The sequence below is a fragment of the Bubalus kerabau genome, chromosome 21, assembly GCF_029407905.1.
Source record: "Bubalus kerabau isolate K-KA32 ecotype Philippines breed swamp buffalo chromosome 21, PCC_UOA_SB_1v2, whole genome shotgun sequence".
Taxonomy (NCBI): domain Eukaryota; kingdom Metazoa; phylum Chordata; class Mammalia; order Artiodactyla; family Bovidae; genus Bubalus; species Bubalus kerabau.
In genome coordinates, this window is record NC_073644.1 from 14,445,124 (window position 1) to 14,467,192 (window position 22,069).

The window sequence follows — 22,069 nt, forward strand, 5'->3', positions numbered from 1 at the left end:
ACCTAGGTTCAATATCTGGGTTGGAAAGATCCCCTGGAGAAAAGAATAGCAACCAAATCCAGTATTCTTGCCTAGAGAATCCCATGGACAGAGGAGCCTGGTGGGCAAGAGTCCATGGGGTCACAAAGAGCTGGACACGACTGAATGACTAACACAACAACAGAAACTCCAAGCAGATTACCAAACCAGAGCATGTTGGCAAGAGTGATCCTACCTTCTTTTATATTATGCCTTTTCCAGCAGCTTATGTTCAACACCATCCCCTTACCTGTAGGGTCTCCTCAGTCAACATGTAAGATGTTTTGAGGAAAGATCAGGATAGTGTGAAAGACCAAGGGAAGATAAACAATGAAGATGAGTGATATTAAAACATTTTATCACATCCTGTGAAACTTAGACAAGTGATATGGACATAACAAATCAAATGGGTTTAAAGCAATGACCATAACACATTTATTTTTAAGGGAGACTATTTCTTAAGAATGTCAAAAAATGTAACACTGCTACAAAAATGCAAAATATGTCTTGAAAAATGATGTGGCCAGACAATTTTTTAGGTGTAGGATACATGCAAAACTTCTTCTGCAATTTATAATTATGACACTATATTTATAGTCCATTGCTATTGAATTTTTGTCTCAGAGAAATAGTCTCCTTAACTGAAATAATAATCACCCTGTCTCAGGTGTACCATCAGCCAAGTTGTCTTATTTATTAGTTATTTCCCAACTTCATATTGGTTTCCTCAGTGGCTTTCGGGATGATTTAAGTATAACTACCCAGGGAAAAAGAAAGTAAATACACATCCAAAATTTAGTTGTTTTTTTTTTTTTTTTTGAAAGTTATTTAGTTTCCTAAGGATTTAACCAGCCACCAATTAAAGTTTAGTTACTGAACATCTTAATTTGGGTTAATGTCTTGAGGTGACTTCTGTTTTGATTGCTTTTCATCAAATTCAATTAACTTTGGTGGTCCAGCTTAACAAAACATTTTGCAAATGACAGTACACGTTGTGGAAACTGAATATCATCCACATACCATGTGTTCTTTAACAAGAACAAAACAAGCATGCTTACTCAGTCACATTTATATTCACTCAGTCAGAAACATTGCTTGCTAGCTTTTTAAGGAGAGTCGCACCGGGGAGTCTGAAGAACCTTCACACAGGGAGATTGTGGAAAGCCAGCTTTCTCAGTAAGAATGCGAATAGCAATGACTTATCATTCTGGAACTATATAAGTTTTGCCTATTTACCTCAAGAATCTTATGTTTTCCAAACAACTATTAAGTGAAATTTAGAACGATTTCTGAAAAGATACTCAGTAGACTTTCGTATTCAATTTCTATTGATATCAGTTCCAAATTCTGTAGCATTTCACATGCTCAGTCCATGTAAATATATCTTCACAAATGTTTGCTTTCCTAAAGTCTCCACACTAAAAGAATAGATACATAGATAAGAGATACAGTACTTATGGTTTATTAAATAAATAAAGTTTTTTTAAACAGATGCAAATAATTTTTCTCTCTTCTTCATGTTCAAAGGGCAAGGCTCTGAAGCATATACCACAATCAGATAAATAGCACAATTCTATTTTTTTTCCTAGAAAAAAAAAAAGAGAATAGTTAAGAGTTATGATGTGGCAGTCTATAGAATTATCAGTAATTCTATATTCTCTGATTGTCAAAGAAAGTATTTCAGAGAGCAACATATTGTAAGATATAGCATATGCAAGTTTCTTTCTCTCTGTACCCCTCCATCATACATACCATTCATTGCCCTGCAATGACTAGAAAGAAATTACTAGCATTCTTAAATCAAATGTCTATTAGAGGTAAGTTTTGAGGAATTTCTCCAATCTGTTCTTAGAATTAAACATGAATGATTGGCATAGAGTTTAGATGGTGATATGAAACAAAATTATATGTCAACACAGTTGATGAAACTGAAGGACAAGCAAAATGTTTTCTAAAATGCTTTTGTATGTTCCTATACAATTGAGTGAGATGTTTTTAGATGGTTTTCTTTGTTGTTGTTGTTTAGTCACTAAGTTGTGTCTGACTGTTTTGCAACCCCATAGACTGTAGCCTGCCAGGCTCCTCTGTCCATGGGGATTCTTCTGGCAAGAATATTGGAGAGGGTTGTCATTCCTCTTCCAGCGGATCATTCCAACACAGGGATAGAACCCATATCTCTTGCATTGGCAGGAGTGTTCTTTACTGCTGAAAGCCCATATGCTTTTCTTAAGGCAATATATACAATGTTCTCTTTGTGTATATGTGAGGCCACTCATTTTCAGAGTCTGGACCACTGAAGATATTCTGGAGGAAAGGAAAGAGAATTGAATTGCATCCTCCCAAAATTCATGCCTCTATCAGAATTTTCCACAGTTTATCACGATCCACACAGTCAAAGGCTTTGGCGTAGTCAATAAAGCAGAAATAGATCTTTTTCTGGAACTCTCTTGCTTTTTTGATGATCCAGCAGATGTTGGTAATTTGATCTCTGGTTCCTCTGCCTTTTCTAAAACCAGCTTGAACATCTGGAAGTTCCCGGTTCACGTATTGCTGAAGTCTGGCTTGGAGAATTTTGAGCATTACTTTACTAGCGTGTGAGATGAAAGAGATGGGAATACCATACCACCTGACCTGCCTCTTGAGAAACCTGTATGCAGGTCAGGAAGCAACAGTTAGAACTGGACATGGAACAACAGACTGGTTCCAAATAGGAAAAGGAGTATGTCAAAGCTGTATCTTCTCACCCTGCTTATTTAACTTATATGCAGAGTACATCATGAGAAAGAGTGAGACTGGATGAAGCACAAGCTGGAATCAAGATTGCTGGGAGAAATATCAATAACCTCAGATATGCAGATGACACCACCCTTATGGCAGAAAGTGAAGAGGAACTAAAAAGCCTCTTAATGAAAGTGAAAAAGTTGGCTTAAAGCTCAACATTCACAAAACGAAGATCATGGCATCTGGTCCCATCACCTCATGGGAAATAGATGGGGAAACAGTGGAAACAGTGTCAGACTTTATTTCTGGGGGCTCTAAAATCACTGCAGATGGTGATTGCAGCCATGAAATTAAAAGACACTTACTCCTTGGAAGGAAAGTTATGACCAACCTAGATAGCATATTCAAATGCAGAGACATTACCTTGCCAACAAAGGTCCATCTAGTCAATGCTATGGTTTTTCCAGTGGTCATGTATAGATGTGAGAGTTGGACTGTGAAGAAAGCTGAGTGCCAAAGATGTTGATGCTTTTGAACTGTGGTTTTGGAGAAGACTCTTGAGAGTTCCTTGGACTACAAGGAAATCCAACCAGTCCATCCTAAAGGAGATCAGTCCTGGGTGTTCATTGGAAGGACTGATGCTGAAGCTGAAACTCCAGTACTGTGGCCACCTCATGCGAAGAGTTGACTCATTGGAAAAGACCCTGATCCTGGGAGGGATTGGGGGCAGGAGGAGAAGGGGACGGCAGAGGATGAGATGGCTCGATGGCATCACTGACTCAATGGACATGAGTTTGGGTAAACTCTGGGAGTTGGTGATGGACAGGGAGGCCTGGCGAGCTGTGATTCATGCGGTTGCAAAGAGTTGGACACAACTGAGCGACTGAACTGAACTGAACTGAAAATTCATGTCAACCCAGAACCTTAGAGTAGAGCTGTAATTCATTGTGCTTATAAGAAGATGCTTATTATGAGCATGCTCAGTCATGTTTGACTCTTTGAGACCCCATGGACTGTAGCCCACCAGGCTCCTCTCTCCATGGAATTTTCCAGGCAAGAATACAGGAGTGAGTTGCCATTTCCCTTTCTAGGGGATCTTCCCTCTCCAGGGATCGAATCGATGTCTCTTGTGTCTCTTACATTGCAGGCAGGTTCTTTACTGATAGTCACACCTGGGAAGCCCATGAGAAGAAACAGACCCACTCAGGAAAGAAGGTCAAATGAAAATAGAGACAGCAATTGGGGAGATGCAGCTACCATGCACGAAACACCAAGGCAATTCGGCAACCCCAGAAGCAAGGGGAGAGACATGGAACAAATGTTTCTTAATTAGAGTCTCCAGAAGGAACCACAATTTCCCTAGTGGCTCAGTGTTAAAGAACCTACCAGCCAATACAGGAGACCCAGGTTCATTCCCTGGGTCTGAAAGATCCCCTAGAAGAGCAAATGACCACCCACTCCAGTATTCTTGCCTAGAAAATCCCATGGACAGAGAAGCCTGGTGGGCTATAGTCCATGGGGTTGTATTTGTGGGATATGACTGAGCACACATGCAGAAGGAAACAACACTTCTTACACTTTGGTTTCAAATTTCTGGCCTCCTGAATTGTCAGAGAATAGATTTCTGTGGCTTTAAGGCACCGTATTTGTTATACTTGTTACATGAGCCCTAAAGAGATTGTTAATGAAGTAGGAGAGCAACAGAAATCTATTACTGCCATCTTTTTTTGACATATAAGGGAAACACTTACATTTCTTATACTAAAAGATTTTCTCTTAAGTATTTTAAATAATTATGTCAAGCATTTTAATATTAAAGAAGAAAAGAGTATGTTTATATACATTACACATACACTCCAAATACACATAAGTAATTTGTTATGAACATTTATTTCTGATTTGCATGACCACATTAACCAAAAATAAGTCATGCTAAGTAGGATTTCTTATATTACCATATTAAAAAAAGAAAAGGTGTGTGAACATTGCAGATCTTGACTTCTGGCCCCAGAACTATTCTTTTTTTTTTTTTTTTTTTTTAAATTAAGAATTCCATTTTATTTATTTATTTTTTTTTCCCTTTTTTTTTTTTAATTTTATTTTATTTTTAAACTTTACATAACTGTATTAGATTTGCCAAATATCAAAATGAATCCGCCACAGGTATACATGTGTTCCCCATCCTGAACCCTCCTCCCTCCTCCCTCCCCATTCCATCCCTCTGGGTCGTCCCAATCTCAGCAGCTCGGATTGTAACTTTTTTATATATGTTTCTAAATCTCTGAATCGAAACTCTGGACAAAGTGAGCTGCAACCTACTGTAAATCACTGGTTATACCATTTCCCTTCTAAACAAATGCTAAAAATTTTATTTCTCTGAGAACTCTGCATAATATTGTGTGATATTTAGAAACTGAAAATTGCTCGGTTGTGTCCAACTTTTTGCAACCCTATTCTCCAGGCCAGAATACTGAAGTGAGTAGCCTTTCCATTCTCCAGGGATGGAATCCAGTTCTCCTCCATTATGGATTCTTTACCAGCTGATCCACAAGGGAATACTAGAGTGGGTAGCCAAATACCTCAAGAATACTGGAGTTGGTAGCCTATCCCTTCTTCAGTAGATCTTCCCGACTCAGGAATTGAACCGGTGTCTCCTGCATTGCAGGTGGATTCTTTACCAACTAGGCTATCTATACACACATTTCATTTCTACTTTATAGAAGGAATAAGATTGCTTTTTGAAACAATTTGACAAATACTTAACTACTTCATATACATTAGGCTAGGGAGAAGGCAATGGCACCCCACTCCAGTACTCTTGCCCGGAAAATCCCATGGATGGAGGAGCCTGGTAGGCTGCAGTCCATAGGGTCACTAAGAGTCAGACACGACTGAGTGACTTCACTTTCACTTTCCACTTTCATGCATTGGAGAAGGAAATGGCAATCCACTCCAGTGTTCTTGCCTGGAGAATCCCATGGACGGAGAAGCCTGGTAGGCTGCAGTCCATGGGGTCACACAGAGTCAGACACAGTGTCCATGGGGTCGCACAGACACGACTGAAGCGACTTGGCAGCATACATTAAGCTCACTGTTTTTCTTGCACAAATGCTTGTAATGTAACAGTGATCCACTGAAGCACCAAGATGTCAATAAAGTTAATAACTATAAGATGTTTATGTAAATAATATTATAATAAAACTATATTTTTAAATGATATTATATGTGGTTAAATAATATGTGTTTGTGCATGTGTGCTTACTTGCTCAGTTGTGTCCAACTCTTTGTGACTCCATTGACTGTAGCCTGCCAGGCTCCTTGTCCATGGGCTTTCCCAGGCAAGAATACTGAAGTGGGATAGCCATTTCATCCTCCAGGGGATCTTCCTGACCCAGGAATCAAACTCTTATCTCCTGCATTGGCAGGCAGATTCTTCACTACTGAGTCACCTGGGAAGTTCCAGTTACATAATATAATATGTAATGCATTTGTCTATGCCAAATCATTTCATCAGCTCTATACTCCAGAAGCATTTTGCTCTTCATATTTCAGTTACAGTATCTCTGTAGGCTTCACTAATCTGCAGATATTTTATTAAAGGACTTCCTTAAATGTGATGCTAAATACCTTCAGATGGTGACTGCAGCCATGAAATTAAAAGATGCTTGCTCCTTTGAAGAAGAGTTATAACCAACCTAGACAGTACTCTTGCCTGGAAAATCCCATGGACAGAGGAGCCTGGAAGGCTGCAGTCCATGGGGTCGCTGAGGGTCGGACACGACTGAGCAACTTCACTTTCACTTTTCACTTTCATGTATTGGACAAGGAAATGGCAACCCGCTCCGGTGTTCTTGCCTGGAGAATCCCAGGGACGGGGGTTCCTGGTGGGCTGTCGTCTATGGGGTCGCACAGAGTCGGACACGACTGAAGTGACTTAGCAGCAGCAGCAGACAGCATATTACAAAGCAGAGACATTATTTTGCCAACAAAGTTCCGCCTAGTTAAAGCTATGGTCTTTCCAGTAGTCATGTATGGATGTGAAAGTTGGACTATAAAGAAAGCTGAGGGCTGAAGAATTGATGTTTTTGAACTGTGGTGTTGGAGAAGACTCTTGAGAGTCCCTTGGACTGCAAGGAGATCCAACCAGTCCATTCTGAAGGAGATCAGTCCTGGGATTTCTTTGGAAGGACTGATGCTAAAGCTGAAACTCCAGTACTTTGGCCACCTCATGCAAAGAGTTGACTCATTGGAAAAGACTCTGATGCTGGGAGGGATTGGGGGCAGGAGGAGAAGGGGACAACAGAGGATGAGATGGCTGGATGGCATCACTGACTCGATGGACGTGAGTCTGAGTGAACTCTGGGAGTTGGTGATGGACAGGGAAACCTGGTGAGCTGCAGTCCATGGGGTCGCAAAGAGTTGGACACGACTGAGCAACTGAACTGAACCAAACTGAATTGAGATACCGTCTGACACATAATTGACTTTCTGTTCAGGTCAACTTAAAAAGAGGAAAAAGAAAACAAAACACTATCTTTACTGAGTCTAGGCTCTGTGCAAGAAAATGCCACATGTGCAGCCTCAGCTATCTTTATAGAGCCTGGAAAGAGGTGATTACTGCATTCCTCAGTTCAGATGAGGGGGAAAGAAATTTGTTATTGTGTTCCTTTATTGACACAAGGGACAGTGAGGACAGAGAAAGAAGGCTGATATTAACATGTATGAATGACAGCAATGAGTAAAGCTCTATTGAGTCACAGATTGTTATTAAAGCTGCCCATCGTATTATCACTGATATGATATCACTTCACTAGAATTAATATATACTTTATATAGTATGTGTATGTTGTGTACAATATATACTAGTGACATTATGAACAGAGATAAATCCAAATATTGAATTGCATTTTTTTTTGCTCTAAAGAGAGGAGGAAATTATTAAATCAGTTAAATCATAAACATAGCATTTAATGGACACTTTAAAATATTTTATGCTAAAGAAATATATGCATCTGATAGTTAACAAATAAATCTTTTCCTGCAATTCTCTTTTTTCAAAATAATTTACTCTTTCATTATAGAAATGTCATATATAAGAAAATAATTTAAGCAGCTACGATTAGTAAAATGAGACTTCAACACATACTGACAGTCAGATCAGATCAGATCAGTCGCTCAGTCGTGTCCGACTCTTTGCGACCCCATGAATAGCAGCATGCCACGCCTCCCTGTCCATCACCAACTCCTGGAGTTCACTGAGACTCACGTCCATCGAGTCAGCGATGTCATCCAGCCATCTCATCCTCTGTCGTCCCCTTCTCCTCCTGCCACCAATCCCTCTCAGCATCAGAGTCTTTTCCAGTGAGTAAACTCTTTGCTTGAGGTGGGCAAAGTACTGGAGTTTCAGCTTTAGCATCAGTCCTTCCAAAGAAATCCCAGGGCTGATCTCCTTCAGAATGGACTGGTTGGATCTCCTTGCAGTCCAAGGGACTCTCAAGAGTCTTCTCCAACACCACAGTTCAAAAGCATCAATTCTTCGGCGCTCAGCCTTCTTCACAGTCCAACTCTCACATCCATACATGACCACAGGAAAAACCATAGCCTTGACTAGACGAACCTTTCTTGGCAAAGTAATGTCTCTGCTTTTGAATATGCTATCTAGGTTGGTCATAACTTTCCTTCCAAGGAGTAAGCGTCTTTTAATTTCATGGCTGCAGTCACCATCTGTAGTGATTTTGGAGCCTAGAAAAATAAAATCTGACATTGTTTCCACTGTTTCCCCATCTATTTCCCATGAAGTGGTGGGACCGGATGTCATGATCTTCGTTTTGTGAATGTTGAGCTTTAAGCCAACTTTTTCACTCTCCACTTTCACTTTCATCAAGAGGCTTTTGAGTTCCTAGTGTCTCACTATAAATCATCCACTTATTTATTTGATTATGAGTATTCACATTTAAACTTGGAACTGTTAAATGAAAAAAATATAATACATGAGCAGTATTCTGCCACTTATTATTCTTTAGGTAACTGTTAATATGTAAGACATTAAAATGCTTGTAAAACTTTTTGCTGTCTACATTTTTACTATATTAAAAATGTATTCTTTTTATGACTTGTCTACTTATATGAGCTTTCTGGATTTTACTATTTTAAATATCATAAATATGGTCTAGGGAAATATATTTCATGCAAAATTCTTCAATTATAAAGCATAATCCTCTTGCTTTATTTGATTTTATTCAGGATATACATATACAGTTTAAATTTATACATGCATGCACATAACTTGAAATTGTTCTCTATTTTCAAGGGAAGATGATTTTCAAGCCCTTCAAGAAATAAATATGAATGTTGCTTTCCCCAACCCCCTGTCGCAAGATATGAAATCCTAGGAGAATTAAGGACAGCAAATTATGTATTAGTTTGTAGCAGTGGCATTTTAGAGCCGGCAAATTCAACTTGCAAATTGGAGCTCAGCTGCTGGTTTAAATCAGCTGAAAATGAAATGAAAACATCTTATTGAAATGTTCATTTGATATAGGTGAATATCTCTCCAAGAGGAATAATGTGAATCCAGTTTATGGGGAGGACTAAGATGATAAGTCAGGAGCAGTGTCTAGATCACAAGAACACATCCAAAAGGACAAAATATAGATTATGAAGCACTGAGGTATCTAAGAGATTATGCTCTGATAGACTGCCAAGCAATCTAGAAGGTATTTGCTTTTTGTGTTCCCTCATCAGTCATGAGTTAAGTGACAGATGACTAAAGCTGAGATTCATTTATTTACCTATTGGCAACGAAGCCTTGCTTGCTTCAACTGATCCTCCCTGTACTCACCTGGAGGCATTCAGTTCTTTGTTTCTCATGACAACATAATGGCATGTTCTATTTCAATGATCTCCTATTTGTCAGAATTACCATGGTGCTCAAATTTTAAAGAATCTTGCATGAACATAGAGGCACTCAGGCTTCAGAAACCACAGCTTAGTTGACGGTCCTGGGCCAGTGGTCCAAAGGAAGGAAGTTATTTATACAAGACATTTCTTAGAGGTTATCTTCATGGTAAAAACAAAAACAGCATTAAAAAAATGATTATGAAATCATATACTATGTACACTTGTTTATCCTATTTTTATGTATTGACTGAATCCCTCTGATGTGCAAGGCAAGGTTATGACAGGTAGACACTCGTCATGGTCAGAAGCAAGAATGAGTGAGGTGAATATAAGTCATAGCCAGATTTCCCTGGTGGCTCAGATAGTAAAGAATCTGCCTGCAATGCAGGAGACCCAGGGTGGATGCCTGGGTTGAGAAGATCCACTTCTGTATTCCTGCCTGGAAAATTCCATGGACAGAGGAGCCTGGTGGGCTACAGTCCCTGGGGTTGCAAAGAGTTGGACACAACTGAGCAACTAAGATGTTCACACTTTTCAAGGTATAGCCACTTGAACTTTGCCACCCCATGACTTCCACCAGATTGTTGAGGCCACAAAGAATATGTTCATGCATGCCAGGCTGCTTTTAATCAAGGAATGAATTGACCTTTACCATTTGGAACTTCCCTGGTAGCTCAGACAGTAAAGGATCAGCCCACAGTGCAGGAGAATCAGGTTCGATCCCTGGGTCAGTAAGATCCCCTGGAGAAGGAAATTGCAACCCACTCCAGTATTCTTGCCTGGCGAATCCCATGGACTGGACAGAGGGTGACAGTCCATAGGACTGCAGAGATTCAGACACGACTGAAATGACAGTGTACACGCACTTAGATTCTGACATCCAATTCACACAGTTCCCTAGTGGGTCTCCAGGGGGAATGAGCCCCAGTCATCTAGACTGGAAACCAGGTCTTTGATGCATTTTATTGACTTTTCCTCCTTCTGAGTGTCACTGTCCTTGTGCTTTCACTGTAGTTTTCTGAATCAACTTCTCAATAAATTACGTGCTCCATTTCACAGAGACTGCTTCCCAGGACACACAGCTAAGACAAATATATTATAGTATTCCATCAATATTATATCTCAATGTATTAATTCTGTCCCCATCAAGTGACATTTATTTTGTTTCCACTGTTGTATTGCTTTGAACAATGCTGCTCTGAGCATTCTTCTATGTGTCTCCTAAAGTACAGCATATGCATGCAAATAAAGTTTTATGGAATATGCACTCAACTATTAGCAGTGGTTATTTCTCCCCCATAGGATTAAAAAGCATTGAACTTTTGAAGAAAACATTCCTTATTTTGAATTTTTTACAATGTACATGTATTTGTAATTAGCATTTCACATATGAATATATATAGACATATGAATATGCATATGAATGAATCAGTATGAATGAATATTCATATACATGAATAAAGAAGAACATTAAATACAGAATTGAAAGCTATGTAAACTCCTGAATAGTGTGTTTCTTTTGTCAAACAACTGACAGTAAAGAATAGTGTTTATAATATGAGTGTATGCTTAGTTGCTCAGTTGTGTCTGATTCTCTGTAACTCCATGGACTATAGCCCAGCAGGATCGTCTGTCCATGGAATTCTCCAGGCAAGAATACTGGAGTGGGTTGCCATTTCCTACTCCAGGGGCTCTTTCCAACCTGGGAATCAAACCCTCATGTTCTGCAGCTCCTGCATTGAAGGCAGATTCTTTACTGCTAATCCACCAGGAATTAATCCCTAGGAAATGATTACTTGGATTCAAACTTACATTGGCTCCCTACTGGCTGTATGATCAGGAGCAACTCACTTATCACTGCCTCGGTTTCTCCATATGTAACTTACAGGTTTACTATAGGAAATAAATTATATATTCCTATCACTAAAAATTTTGTCCAGCCCGTAGTTAGCATTACATGAGTTTCCTGTAGTATCCTATTCAACTTAATGCAAATATATTAAAGTCCTAATTGACAGCATATAAATAAATAAGATATGGCTTATTCCTTTCAAGATACTTAGTAACAAATAGGAAAGATAAAGCACAGACCCAAATTCCTTTAACATATGCAAAGACATATATAATTAACTCAATGATAGTGATATAAAGGAAAACGCTATAACATCAATCAGTAACCATTGGAGAATAATGTTTTAAAAAAGATGCATATCTAAATAAAATCACTGCTGACTCATAAATTATTTACAATACTGACCTTATATAAGCAATAATTCTTATACTTGAAGATTTTATCCTTCTCACTGCTAGGATGCAGTCTTCAAAAGTAGCCTTACTTTTTTAATCTTTTATTTAAGTGAAGTTATATTTTTCTAGGTGATGTGATAATGAATTAAACACATTTCATATATATATTTTGTTTGTATAACATCTATATTGTATAATAGGTTTACTGTTTTCAACTTAAGAAATATAATGCTATACAAAGAAAGGCTGAATAGGAAGTCTGTGCAATTTGTCAATTTCTGACATCCATATTATACTCTTTTTTTCATTACATTTTAGAAGTACAGATTGAAAGTCTGCAGAAATAACTAAATCCCCTCAAAATCTTCTCCCTCCAGCATCATTGTCCTGAATGCATAAGATCGTATCATACCATTGGTTAGCAAGCTTTATGGAACACCAATATCCCGAAAGTGGCATAGAGCCATTGTTCACATTTAATACCTTAGAGTGAAAGCTAATATTAGTTAACCATCTGTGACTTGACTAGAGCTAAACTTAGACTGAATGTTTAAGTTTCCTCACAATTTATACGTTGAAACCTAGTCCTCACATGCTGGTATCTAGAATTGGAGCCTTTGGGAGGTGACTGGGTCATGAGGACTTTGCCCTCATAAGTAAGGTTAAAGGAAAAGGAAAGTGAAGTTGCTCAGTTGTGTCTGACTCTTTGCGACCCCATGGACTGCAGCCTCCCAGGCTCCTCCTTCCATGGGATCTTCCAGGCAAGAGTACTGGAGTGGGTTGCCATTTCCTTCTCCAGGGCATCTTCCTGACTCAGGGATTGAACCCGAGTCTCCCTCATTTCAGGGGATGCTTTACCGTCTAAGCCACCAGGGAAGCCCTTAAGTAAGGTTATTGTCCTCATAAGAGACCCCAGAGAACTCCTCCATCCCCTTCTGTGAAGACACAGTTAAAGACAGCCATTCATGGACCAGGAAGAGAGCACTCACCAAAAACCAGATGTGCCAGTGCCTTGATCTGAAACTTTTCAGCCCCAAGAACTGTGAGAAATGAACTTCTGTTCTCTATAAGCTACCCAGTCTATGGTCTTCTATGGTAGCAGCCCAAGTCAACCGTGACAGTAGGTTAGAACTGCTAGGATTTGGGCACCAAGAACAGCAGAACAACACTGGGTCAGTGAGAGAAGGCGTATCCTGAAAGGAGAGGAGAATCATTCTACCCACTTCCCACTTTTCAGTGCTGCTGTCATCGTGTAACTGTGTGTTTGGGTACTGCTTTAAGGCCTTTATTTGGATGATCACTTGACATAAGTGTTATGTGCTTGGTGTCATGCCAGGTACATAAGACAAAAGGGTAAACCAGACAGAAATAGTCCTAACCCCCCTGGGCTTGATTGTTTTAATTATTTTAGCCCCAAAACCCTAGTATAGGCTGATTTCTATTGATGTATCATGAAGACATGGAGTTAAGTCCCAAGGTAATTGCTGTTGTTTTCCATTGCCCTTCTTAGGAAGTAAGGGTGAGAGAGAGAGCAGTGGCTTCTTTTATTCAAATCATGAGAAATGCCTCCCAGAAGCCATGCATTTCTAGTGCTTAGAGAATAAACATTTATCTAAACTTTCCCTTTGTGTTATGACTAGCATGCACCATGCACAATTAAGACTTTTTTGTTAATGCTGTATAATCAAACACTCTACTAGGAATTTTCTGACTAGAAATTGATTATGATTGCTTTTACTGTACTGTTCACAGACATACAAATTCTAGTATATTCCCTTTCCATACAGTTTCAGAAAAATCAGGGTAGTGTATACTATTTTGTCAGAGTAATATTCAAATACAGATTTTGACATGTTTCTGCCCAAAAACATTTTACTTTTGCTCTGTCCTGTCTACTACATCAGCAATTCTTGAAAAAATGATCACCAGATTAGTGGCCCTGGCCCATTAAGAGGGTATGTGTGCGCGTGTATGCTCAGTTGTGTCCGACTCTTGTGACCTCGTGGACTGTAGTCTGCCAGGCTCCTCTGTTCATGGGATTCTCTAGGCAAGAATGCTGGAGTGGGGTTGCCATTTCCTCATACAGGGGATCTTCCCAACCCAAGGATTTAACTTGCATCTCTTTCACACTCTGCATTGGCAGATGGATTCTTTACCACCCAGCCAAGTGGGAAGCCAGGGAAGACATGTGACAGTACAAAGTAATAATGAAAACTTTAAACTGGATTTTTAAATATTTTTTCAAATAAACTATGTCTGAATTTCAATCAATGCTATTCACACAAAATTTTGTTGATCAAGACATCCCAAAATGTTGGTATAGTTTAGTGAGGAACTCTTGGTCTAAAAGTAATTAAAGCTTTGAGACCCTTGACAGTATGATCTTACATCAGTTTTTCTATGTTCTGTATCTGTTTTCAGATAATTTGCCAAAATATCTGTGTGTATGTTAAGTTGCTTCAATTGTGTTGCTTGACTCTTTTCAACCCTGTGGACTCTAGCCTGTCAGTGTCCTCCGTCCATGAGATTCTTCAGGCAAGAATACTGGACTGGGCTGCCTCTTCCAGGGGATCTTCCCCACCCAGGAATCGAACCTGAGTCTCTTACATCTCCTGCACTGACAGCCAGGTTCTTTACCACTAGTGCTACCTGAGAAGTCCTTGCCAAAATATGGCACTTGCCACTTTTTAAACATCGCACAAGTTTTCTGCTTTCATGTACTTGCTCATGTTATTTTCTAGGTGTTCATCACCAACACAACCTGTCTATGAGATAAAGCTGAGTTGATTGTTTTCCACAACTAAGGACTGTCTCAGAATGGAGAAGGTAATGTCAGGATTTCTTATAATTTGGATGTTTTGCTTAAGGTGCATCTTTCAATGCAGGAATTTGATTATGATTGAGTAAAAAACATGATAAAATAGCCTAGGATTTGTGAACAGAGTAACATGAGGATTTTGGCCAGCACATGCATGAGTGCTAAGTCACTTCAGTCTTGTCAGACTCTTTGTGATCCTATGGATGGTAGCTCACCAGGCTCTTCTGTCTATGGAATTCTCCAGACAAGAATACTGGAGTAGGTTGCCATGTCCTCTTCCAGGGGATCTTCCCTGCCCAGGGATCAAACCTGCATCTCTTACATCCCTGCATTGGCATACAGGTTCTTTACCACTATCATTGTGGCCAGGAGTTCAAATAATTTAAGGGCACAAACTGTCTATTGATGTTTTCCACTGAGGAGCTGCTAGGGCTCTCAGAAAGTTCCAATAATGAACAAGCAAGCCAGTTTTCTTAGCAGGACAGTCCTGAAAGAATGAATAGATACTAATGAAGACTGAAATAGCAAAGTCATATTGAAGTAGGTTAAAGTTTGGTTTAGGTTATTGTGGTAACGGCCAAGTGTGGAGGTTGGTGTTTCTGGTTCTCAATTCATTTGCCAAAGTACCTCAGGAATTTTGTTAAAATATAAAATGGTAAGTTTTGCCCTTAGATATTTATCCAGTGATAAATCATCAGAAGCTCTTTCGATGTGGCCAAAAGAAGTAAGTTTAAAATTAAGATAAAACAGTAGAGGTAGTAGAGGTTAAAGAGTTCTTGGAAGTGACAGTAATTTGTTTCTTCCTTTCCGAGCCAATGGGAGAAATAAGGATCATAGTTACTATCTGTTATATTAGCAAGTCCCTCTGCAAGATTTTGCCATTGTAAAACTCTAATACCTTCTAGATGTAACTCAGAGCAGTCATGTACTGCATCATTTGGTATAAGTGATTTGAGCATTTTAGATTTTGGTATCCACAGTGATTCTGGAACTGATCCTTTGTAGATACCTAAGGACGACTGTGTGACTTCATTATAATACAAGTGTATTAATGGATATGGACCCAAGAGTATGTAGGACTAACTATACTTAGGCATGACAAAACATTTTGTTGGGAGAATGTATAATTTCCTTGGTTCTGTCTTGCTGCAGGAAAAATTTGAAACAACAGATGGACCAGTGTTACAGACCCGTGTTACAGCTCAATTTCATTTAGAAAGTAAAGGAAAATACATCCTTTAGGCACGAGGGCGGGCCAACCCAAAAGACAGAAAGAGAAGAGAAGCCCCAAGTCCAATTTTGGCTCCTCTTTTTATATGTTTTTTTCCTCCTCCCCTGAGCCTGCCCTATGTAAACTGGGCTAGCCAGGAGGGCTGTTTGTTTTACCTGAGGTTCTCACTCTGGTCCTCAGAGCTTCCTTTGGCTTTTCCCTTCTTTATCTTTTATCCACCACCATTTTGGACTCCTTTTTCCTATTCTAACTACCTAACATTCCCCCCTCAAGAGATGGAAGGCCCAATTCTTTGGGAATAGGGACACCAAGGTCTTTCTGGCTACTTCCTGCTGAACTTGGAACTTGAGGGGAATTGGGCCTCCCCCTCTTGCTAGTCTCCAGAGTCCTTATGGTGGTGTCCATCTAAGGGTGAGTGATATTTTCTGTGGTCGGCTGTAGTTTTTTATATATCCTTGTTGAACTGGCACAGCATGTTGTAACTTATTGACCTAGGCAGAGACAAAATGGGTTAGACAACTGATAATACAAGGAGCAATCATAAGCAGCATCAATAAAGTTATGGCAGGGACTAGTAGGGGCTTTAGCCAACTCCAGATTTCCCATTGCCAGAAGGAACTCCCAAAGAGAGACGGTAGCCACACCCAAAAACTCCCCAGCTTATTCTCCAAGATCTTGTATGGTCTGAATGTTTTTCTTGAGGACTGTGAGACTTTAACTTAGCTGGAGGTATTTACCCAGAACAACACATCTCATTCAATACGGCTCAAGTCCCTCCTTGTTCAGGGATCAGCAGATCTATCTCCTGTCTATTTTGGAGTATAACCCCTGCCAAGCTGTGTTGGCTCTTTATATCTATCCTGAGAAATCTTATCCCAGAAACTAAATTATGGTGGTATTGATTAGAATGGCACTCATTTGTAGTTCTGAATAGGTATCTGAGATCTCCCAGGGTCTCACAGGTGGATTGAGTGCCCTCTTCCTTTTTTCTTCCATGGCTTGGCTCATGAGTAGTGAATCCAGGAGTAGTGTTCTGGTATCTTGACTGCTGTGGGGGTAGAAAGTATTACAGGGTAGTGGCCCTTCCATGTGGGCTAGAGTTGAGCCTCTAGGGACCCATCTTTTCAGACATTAATTAGGACTTGAGTCCCTGGAGCATATGGTTGTGGCTCTTTAGAAACCTCTGGGTCCTGGTTGACATCCCACAAGCATATATCCTATTGGAATTGCCCAATGGCCATGGTATAAGACCATAGGTTCTGAGCCTCTGGATCTAGGGAGAGATCATTGACATAAACAAGAGGTCTCCCGTATAGCATCTCATAAAGACTAAGACCAAACTGTTCCTTAGGGGCAATACAGGTAAAGCCTCTTTCCATCCCAGGGAGGTCTCCTGAGTTATCTTTTTTATTGCTGATTTTAAGAATTGCTTGGCTCTTTCTACTTTTCCTGAAGACTGAGGCCTCCAGGCACAATGGAGATAATAAGTAATGCCCAATGCTTTAGAGACCCCTTGGGTGACCTTAGAAGTAAATTATGTCCCATTGTCACTTTGTAATGACCTGGGCAGACCAAATTTTGGAATGATTTCATGGAGCAGTTTTTTACCACCTCCTCAGCCTCCTCAGTCCAGGTGGGAAAGCCTTCAATCCATCCTGTGAATGTATCAATCATGACTAATAGGTATTCATACCTTTGAGAAACTGGCATCTGGTTGAAGTCCATATGCCAGTCCTCTCCTGGGTGTGTCCCATGACATTGGATGGGGTGGGCCAGCTGGGGTCTTTGAGCTCTTTGAGGGTTGTTTAATTAGCAAGTGGGACAAGAGGAGATCACTTGCTTTATAGTTGTTTGGAGGCCTGTTCCTCTGAAGGACCTTTCTAGTAATCTTTGGAGGGCCTTCTCCCCTAAATGAGTGGCAGCATGTAAGGAGCTAAGCAACTTCCATTGGAAGTTCCCAGGCAGAATAAAGAGTCCCTCCTTTTGGAACCACCCCGTATGATCTCAAAAGCCCTCACTCTTAGCTTTAAGAGTCTCACCTTCAGTATACGAAGGAGTTTCTGGCAAATTAGTCTGTGGAACTAAGGTCACAACCCCTATTAGGTCATTGTTCTGTAATGCTACTCTCTTAACTGCCTGATCGACTGATTGGTTCCCTCTTGCCACTTCTGAGCTCCCTTTTTGGTGTCCTTTACAGTGGGAGACTGAAATTTTAGCAGGCAGATGAATTGCCTCCAAGAGCCTAAGGATTTGATCATCACATTTGATTGGGGACCCTCGGGTGGTCAAGTGGCCTCTTTCTTTCCAAATTGCATCGTGTGCATGTAGCACCAGAAAGGCATACTTGGAGTCAGTGTAAATGGCTACTCTTTTTCCTTTGTGAGCTTCAAAGGTCAAGTCAGGTCTATGAGCTCAGCTAATTGGGCTGAAGTACCTGGTGGCAAAGGTTTAGCCTCTATGGTCTCAAAATTGGAGACTACTGCATATTTGACTCTTCTTTTTCCATTTAAGACAAAGCTGCTTCCATCAGGGTACCAGATTTCCTTAGGATCAGAGGATCTTCTGACAATCACTCTCGGGGTTTTGTCCAGTGGTCCAAGGTCTTTAGGCAAGAGTGAAAGAGGAGAGAGCCCTCCGGGATAGGCAGGAGGATGGTAGAGTTAAGAATCTCACAAGGGGATATAGTCAGGCTTCGATTTCCATTAGCACTAGTTGATATCTGAAGATCCTTTGATCAGGCATCCATAAATTGCCTCTCCCATTTGAGAGTTTGTTTTTCTTGGTGGCTGGTAAATATAGTTTGCCCTCAAAAGAGAGTTTTAACACATCTTCTATCAGGATTGCAATAGCTGCAAGATTTCGAAAGCAGGGAAAGATCTCTTCTCAGTAAGTGAGTAGGACATTCAAGGACCACCAGAAACGTGTGGGGAAATATATCTCCATCCCAGCAACAAAGAAGTGCTAGGGTGAATATTTTTATAATTGTTTTTCCTGTAGCACCCAAAATAGTATAGGTTTGGGAGGAGAAGGCTCCACACTAGGAAGTCAGGACAGAGTAGGTGGCCCCTGTGTCAAGCAAGAAATTGCTGGACCTACCTGTCACATCCAGTTGCACCATTGGCTCCAGCCCCATGATGGTTATCTGTGACAGGCAGGCTGGCTTAAGTGAGCCACTTCAGTCCTGTTGAACCATTGTGAGGGAAAACTTGGTGCTTGATCTTGAGGCTCTTAGGTCCCAAGGGCAGCTGCTACTGCTGCTAAGTCGCTTCAGTCGTGTCCGACTCTGTGCAACCCCATAGACGGCAGCCCACCAGGCTTCCCCATCCCTGGGATTCTCCAGGCAAGAACACTGGAGTGGGTTGCCATTTCCTTCTCCAATGCATGAAAGTGAAAAGTGAAAGTGAAGTCGCTCAGTCGTGTCCGACTCTAGCGACCCCATGGACTGCGGCCCACCAGGCCCCTCTGTCCATGGGATTTTCTAGGCAAAAGTACCGGAGTGGGGTGCCATTGCCTTCTCCGCCCAAGAGCAGAGTGCCACTCAATTTCCCAATTGATGGTATTTGTAGCAAGCCATTTTAGGAGACTTGTCATGTTTTGGACACTCTTTGGCCCCATGTCCTGCCTGTCTGCAGATTAGGCATTTGCCTTGTGCCTTGTCCTTCAAGGACTCAGGGTTTGCCATAGGGCTTCCCTGGAGTGTGACCAGCATCTGGTCATGCCTTGTCTCTTTCCTTTTCTCCCTTTCCTGAGCCTTGGCCTCCCTCTCCTGTTCTCTGTTATAAAAGGTATTGGTGGCTGTCTGGACCATCTCATCTAATGATGCAGCAGGATACTGCTGCTGTAGCTGTTGTAACTTTATCCTGATATGTCTGATACACACTGGGACAAGAATTTGTCTTTTAAAATCACCTGTCCCTCGTAAGAGTCTAAGTCCAGATTGGTAAACTATTAGAGGGCCTATTTTAGACTTTCCAGAAAGGCAATGGGGTTCTTGTTGGACTCCTGAATTATTGCTGAGACCAGGCACAGCCCCATAGTTAATAGACTTCCTTCTATTTCCATAGGTAGGCTTTTGTAAGAGAGAGTCTTTTTAAAGCTTATCCTACCCAGTACTTTTGCAACCTGAGAGTCAGGCATCCCCGGGTCAGAGTGCAGATCCCCAGGCAGGCTGAGACATTACAGCCTCCAAGACATTGAATCCTTGGGCAGGTCGAGACAGGTCAGCCTTCCGAGAATTGGGCCCCTGGGCAGTCGAGGCAGGTTGACCTAGGCTGGAGCTAGGTGTCCCCAGTGTCTCCAGCATGACCAGTGCTGGGTTGGATTAAGGGGTTGTAATCTTAACTCACTGCCAGTTTGTCTACCATGGATGGGAATAGATATCATGATGTAAAGCAATCCAAGCCTGTGCTCTGAGACTGGGAACCTGGTGAAACAGCCATAAGCCTTATCTTCTTATTGCTCTGAGGGAATATGTATCACTGATTTCCTGCCCTAGTCCTCCTTAAGAGCAGTTTAGGGTGTTTACAATAATAAACATTTCATTATTATAGACCCACTTTAGGTAATAACAGAAGTAATGAAAAATGATCAGGTTATCTGGTCCTGTTAGGGGCATTAAGAGTATTTTAATAATAATAAGTGGGGTGGAGCTATGATGTCTACAAGGAGGCAGGGTCCTGGTTGTAGGAGTTAGTAAGTGGCTTAAGAGGAAATTGATAAGAGGCAACAGACCAGATGTTCCATAAAAGTGGAGTGGAAATTTGATCCAGGGGTATATTTATAACTTTAGGAGAAGGGTGGTAAGTGTTTGGGCCCAAATGGCCTGCAGGGCTAATTCCCAAAGTGGCAAACATTATCCCCGGAAGCTCAGTTGCCACCAACAGATGAACTTCTAGCAGGCATTGTGCGTCTGTCACCCGCCCTATTGGGTTCACTGAGAGATGCTATTGTTGCACATGTTGTAGGAAACATAGAAAATGAAGGCCTGAATATCTAGAGAGATTGGATATTATACAGCATTTCTCTCCCAAAGGCCAGCTATTTTCTGGTTGTCCCTAAAAAATGACATAGCCCAAGGGCATAACATAAACCAATTAAAATCAAATGGGTCCAAGATGACAAGTCAAATTCAACTATACCTTGATCCTCAGTCTTCAAGCTAAGTGACACATGCAGAGGTGCCAGGACAGTTCCAAGGCACTGTCAAAAGACAGGAGTGGGTGGTTCCCCAATTGTTGGAATGATCTTCCCACTCTTAGCATATGAAATCAACTACATCACATTCTAACTACATATAACTACATTCTAACTACAAACTACTACATCACACCCCATGGTTCCTCCCCTCTGTAATGGCCCACATTCCTGGAGTGTGCTTCTCTCTGAATCTGAACAAATCCACCTCTTACCTATTACTGTATTTCTCTTGGAATTTTTGCAATGAGACATCAAGAGCCTGAGCTTCATTAGGTCCTGAAGCCAGTAACTATGGGTTTTGGTCAGGTTCAAGTCCCAGGAGAGAGGAGCTGAAGGACAGGAGGAAAAAGCAGTGGGAAAAAACATGCTGAGGAATCCCCCTCACAGCCTGCTGGAAAATCTGCTAAATACCTGACCTGTGCTCACAGTTTTCATTGGCCTGATCCTTGGCACAAAGAAGATTAAGGACAGAAGAACTCCCACCCACTTGGGAAACAGCTACTAGGTTGCCCCTGCCAGAATCCCTCAATTGCACCCACTGCCGCTTGCCTGTTCATGGGGTATTCGAGGAAACAAGAAATGAGAGATTGCAAAGGAATCAAGATTTTGTTAGACTTATGTCTTTCCAGCCATAGGAGCAAGGACTTCCTACCTTAACCGGAGGTCTTCTGGAATCTGAGACTGAGCCACGTGATCTTTCTGCTGTTTGTTTTTGCTGTCCCAGTTTCCAGCACACTGGGCTTCTTGTCTCTTTCCCTGAACCTGGTTTTCTTCACATAGAGCTTCCACCATGGGAGCTTTTGCCCACTTGGGCTTCTGCTGTACTTGGCTTCCGGCTCTGGAGGTGGGGTGGGGGGAGGTGGAGGGGCTGAGCCAATATTGTTTCAGCCAGGTTAAATCTGAGAAACGTCACCAAAGATGCTGGGGGAGTGTGTAAT

The 22,069-nt window shown here is 41.1% G+C and overlaps 1 long non-coding RNA gene across 1 annotated transcript; it reads right to left on the reverse strand.

Annotated features, from left to right (window-relative positions):
* Window positions 1-1,470: 1,470 nt before the first annotated feature.
* On the reverse strand, window positions 1,471-21,882 carry LOC129636290 (uncharacterized). Its single transcript, XR_008706853.1, has 4 exons — window positions 21,784-21,882; window positions 19,032-19,116; window positions 16,091-16,426; window positions 1,471-1,603 (listed from the first exon to the last, which is right to left on the reverse strand). It is a non-coding gene; the product is annotated as an uncharacterized LOC129636290 (long non-coding RNA).
* Window positions 21,883-22,069: the final 187 nt, after the last annotated feature.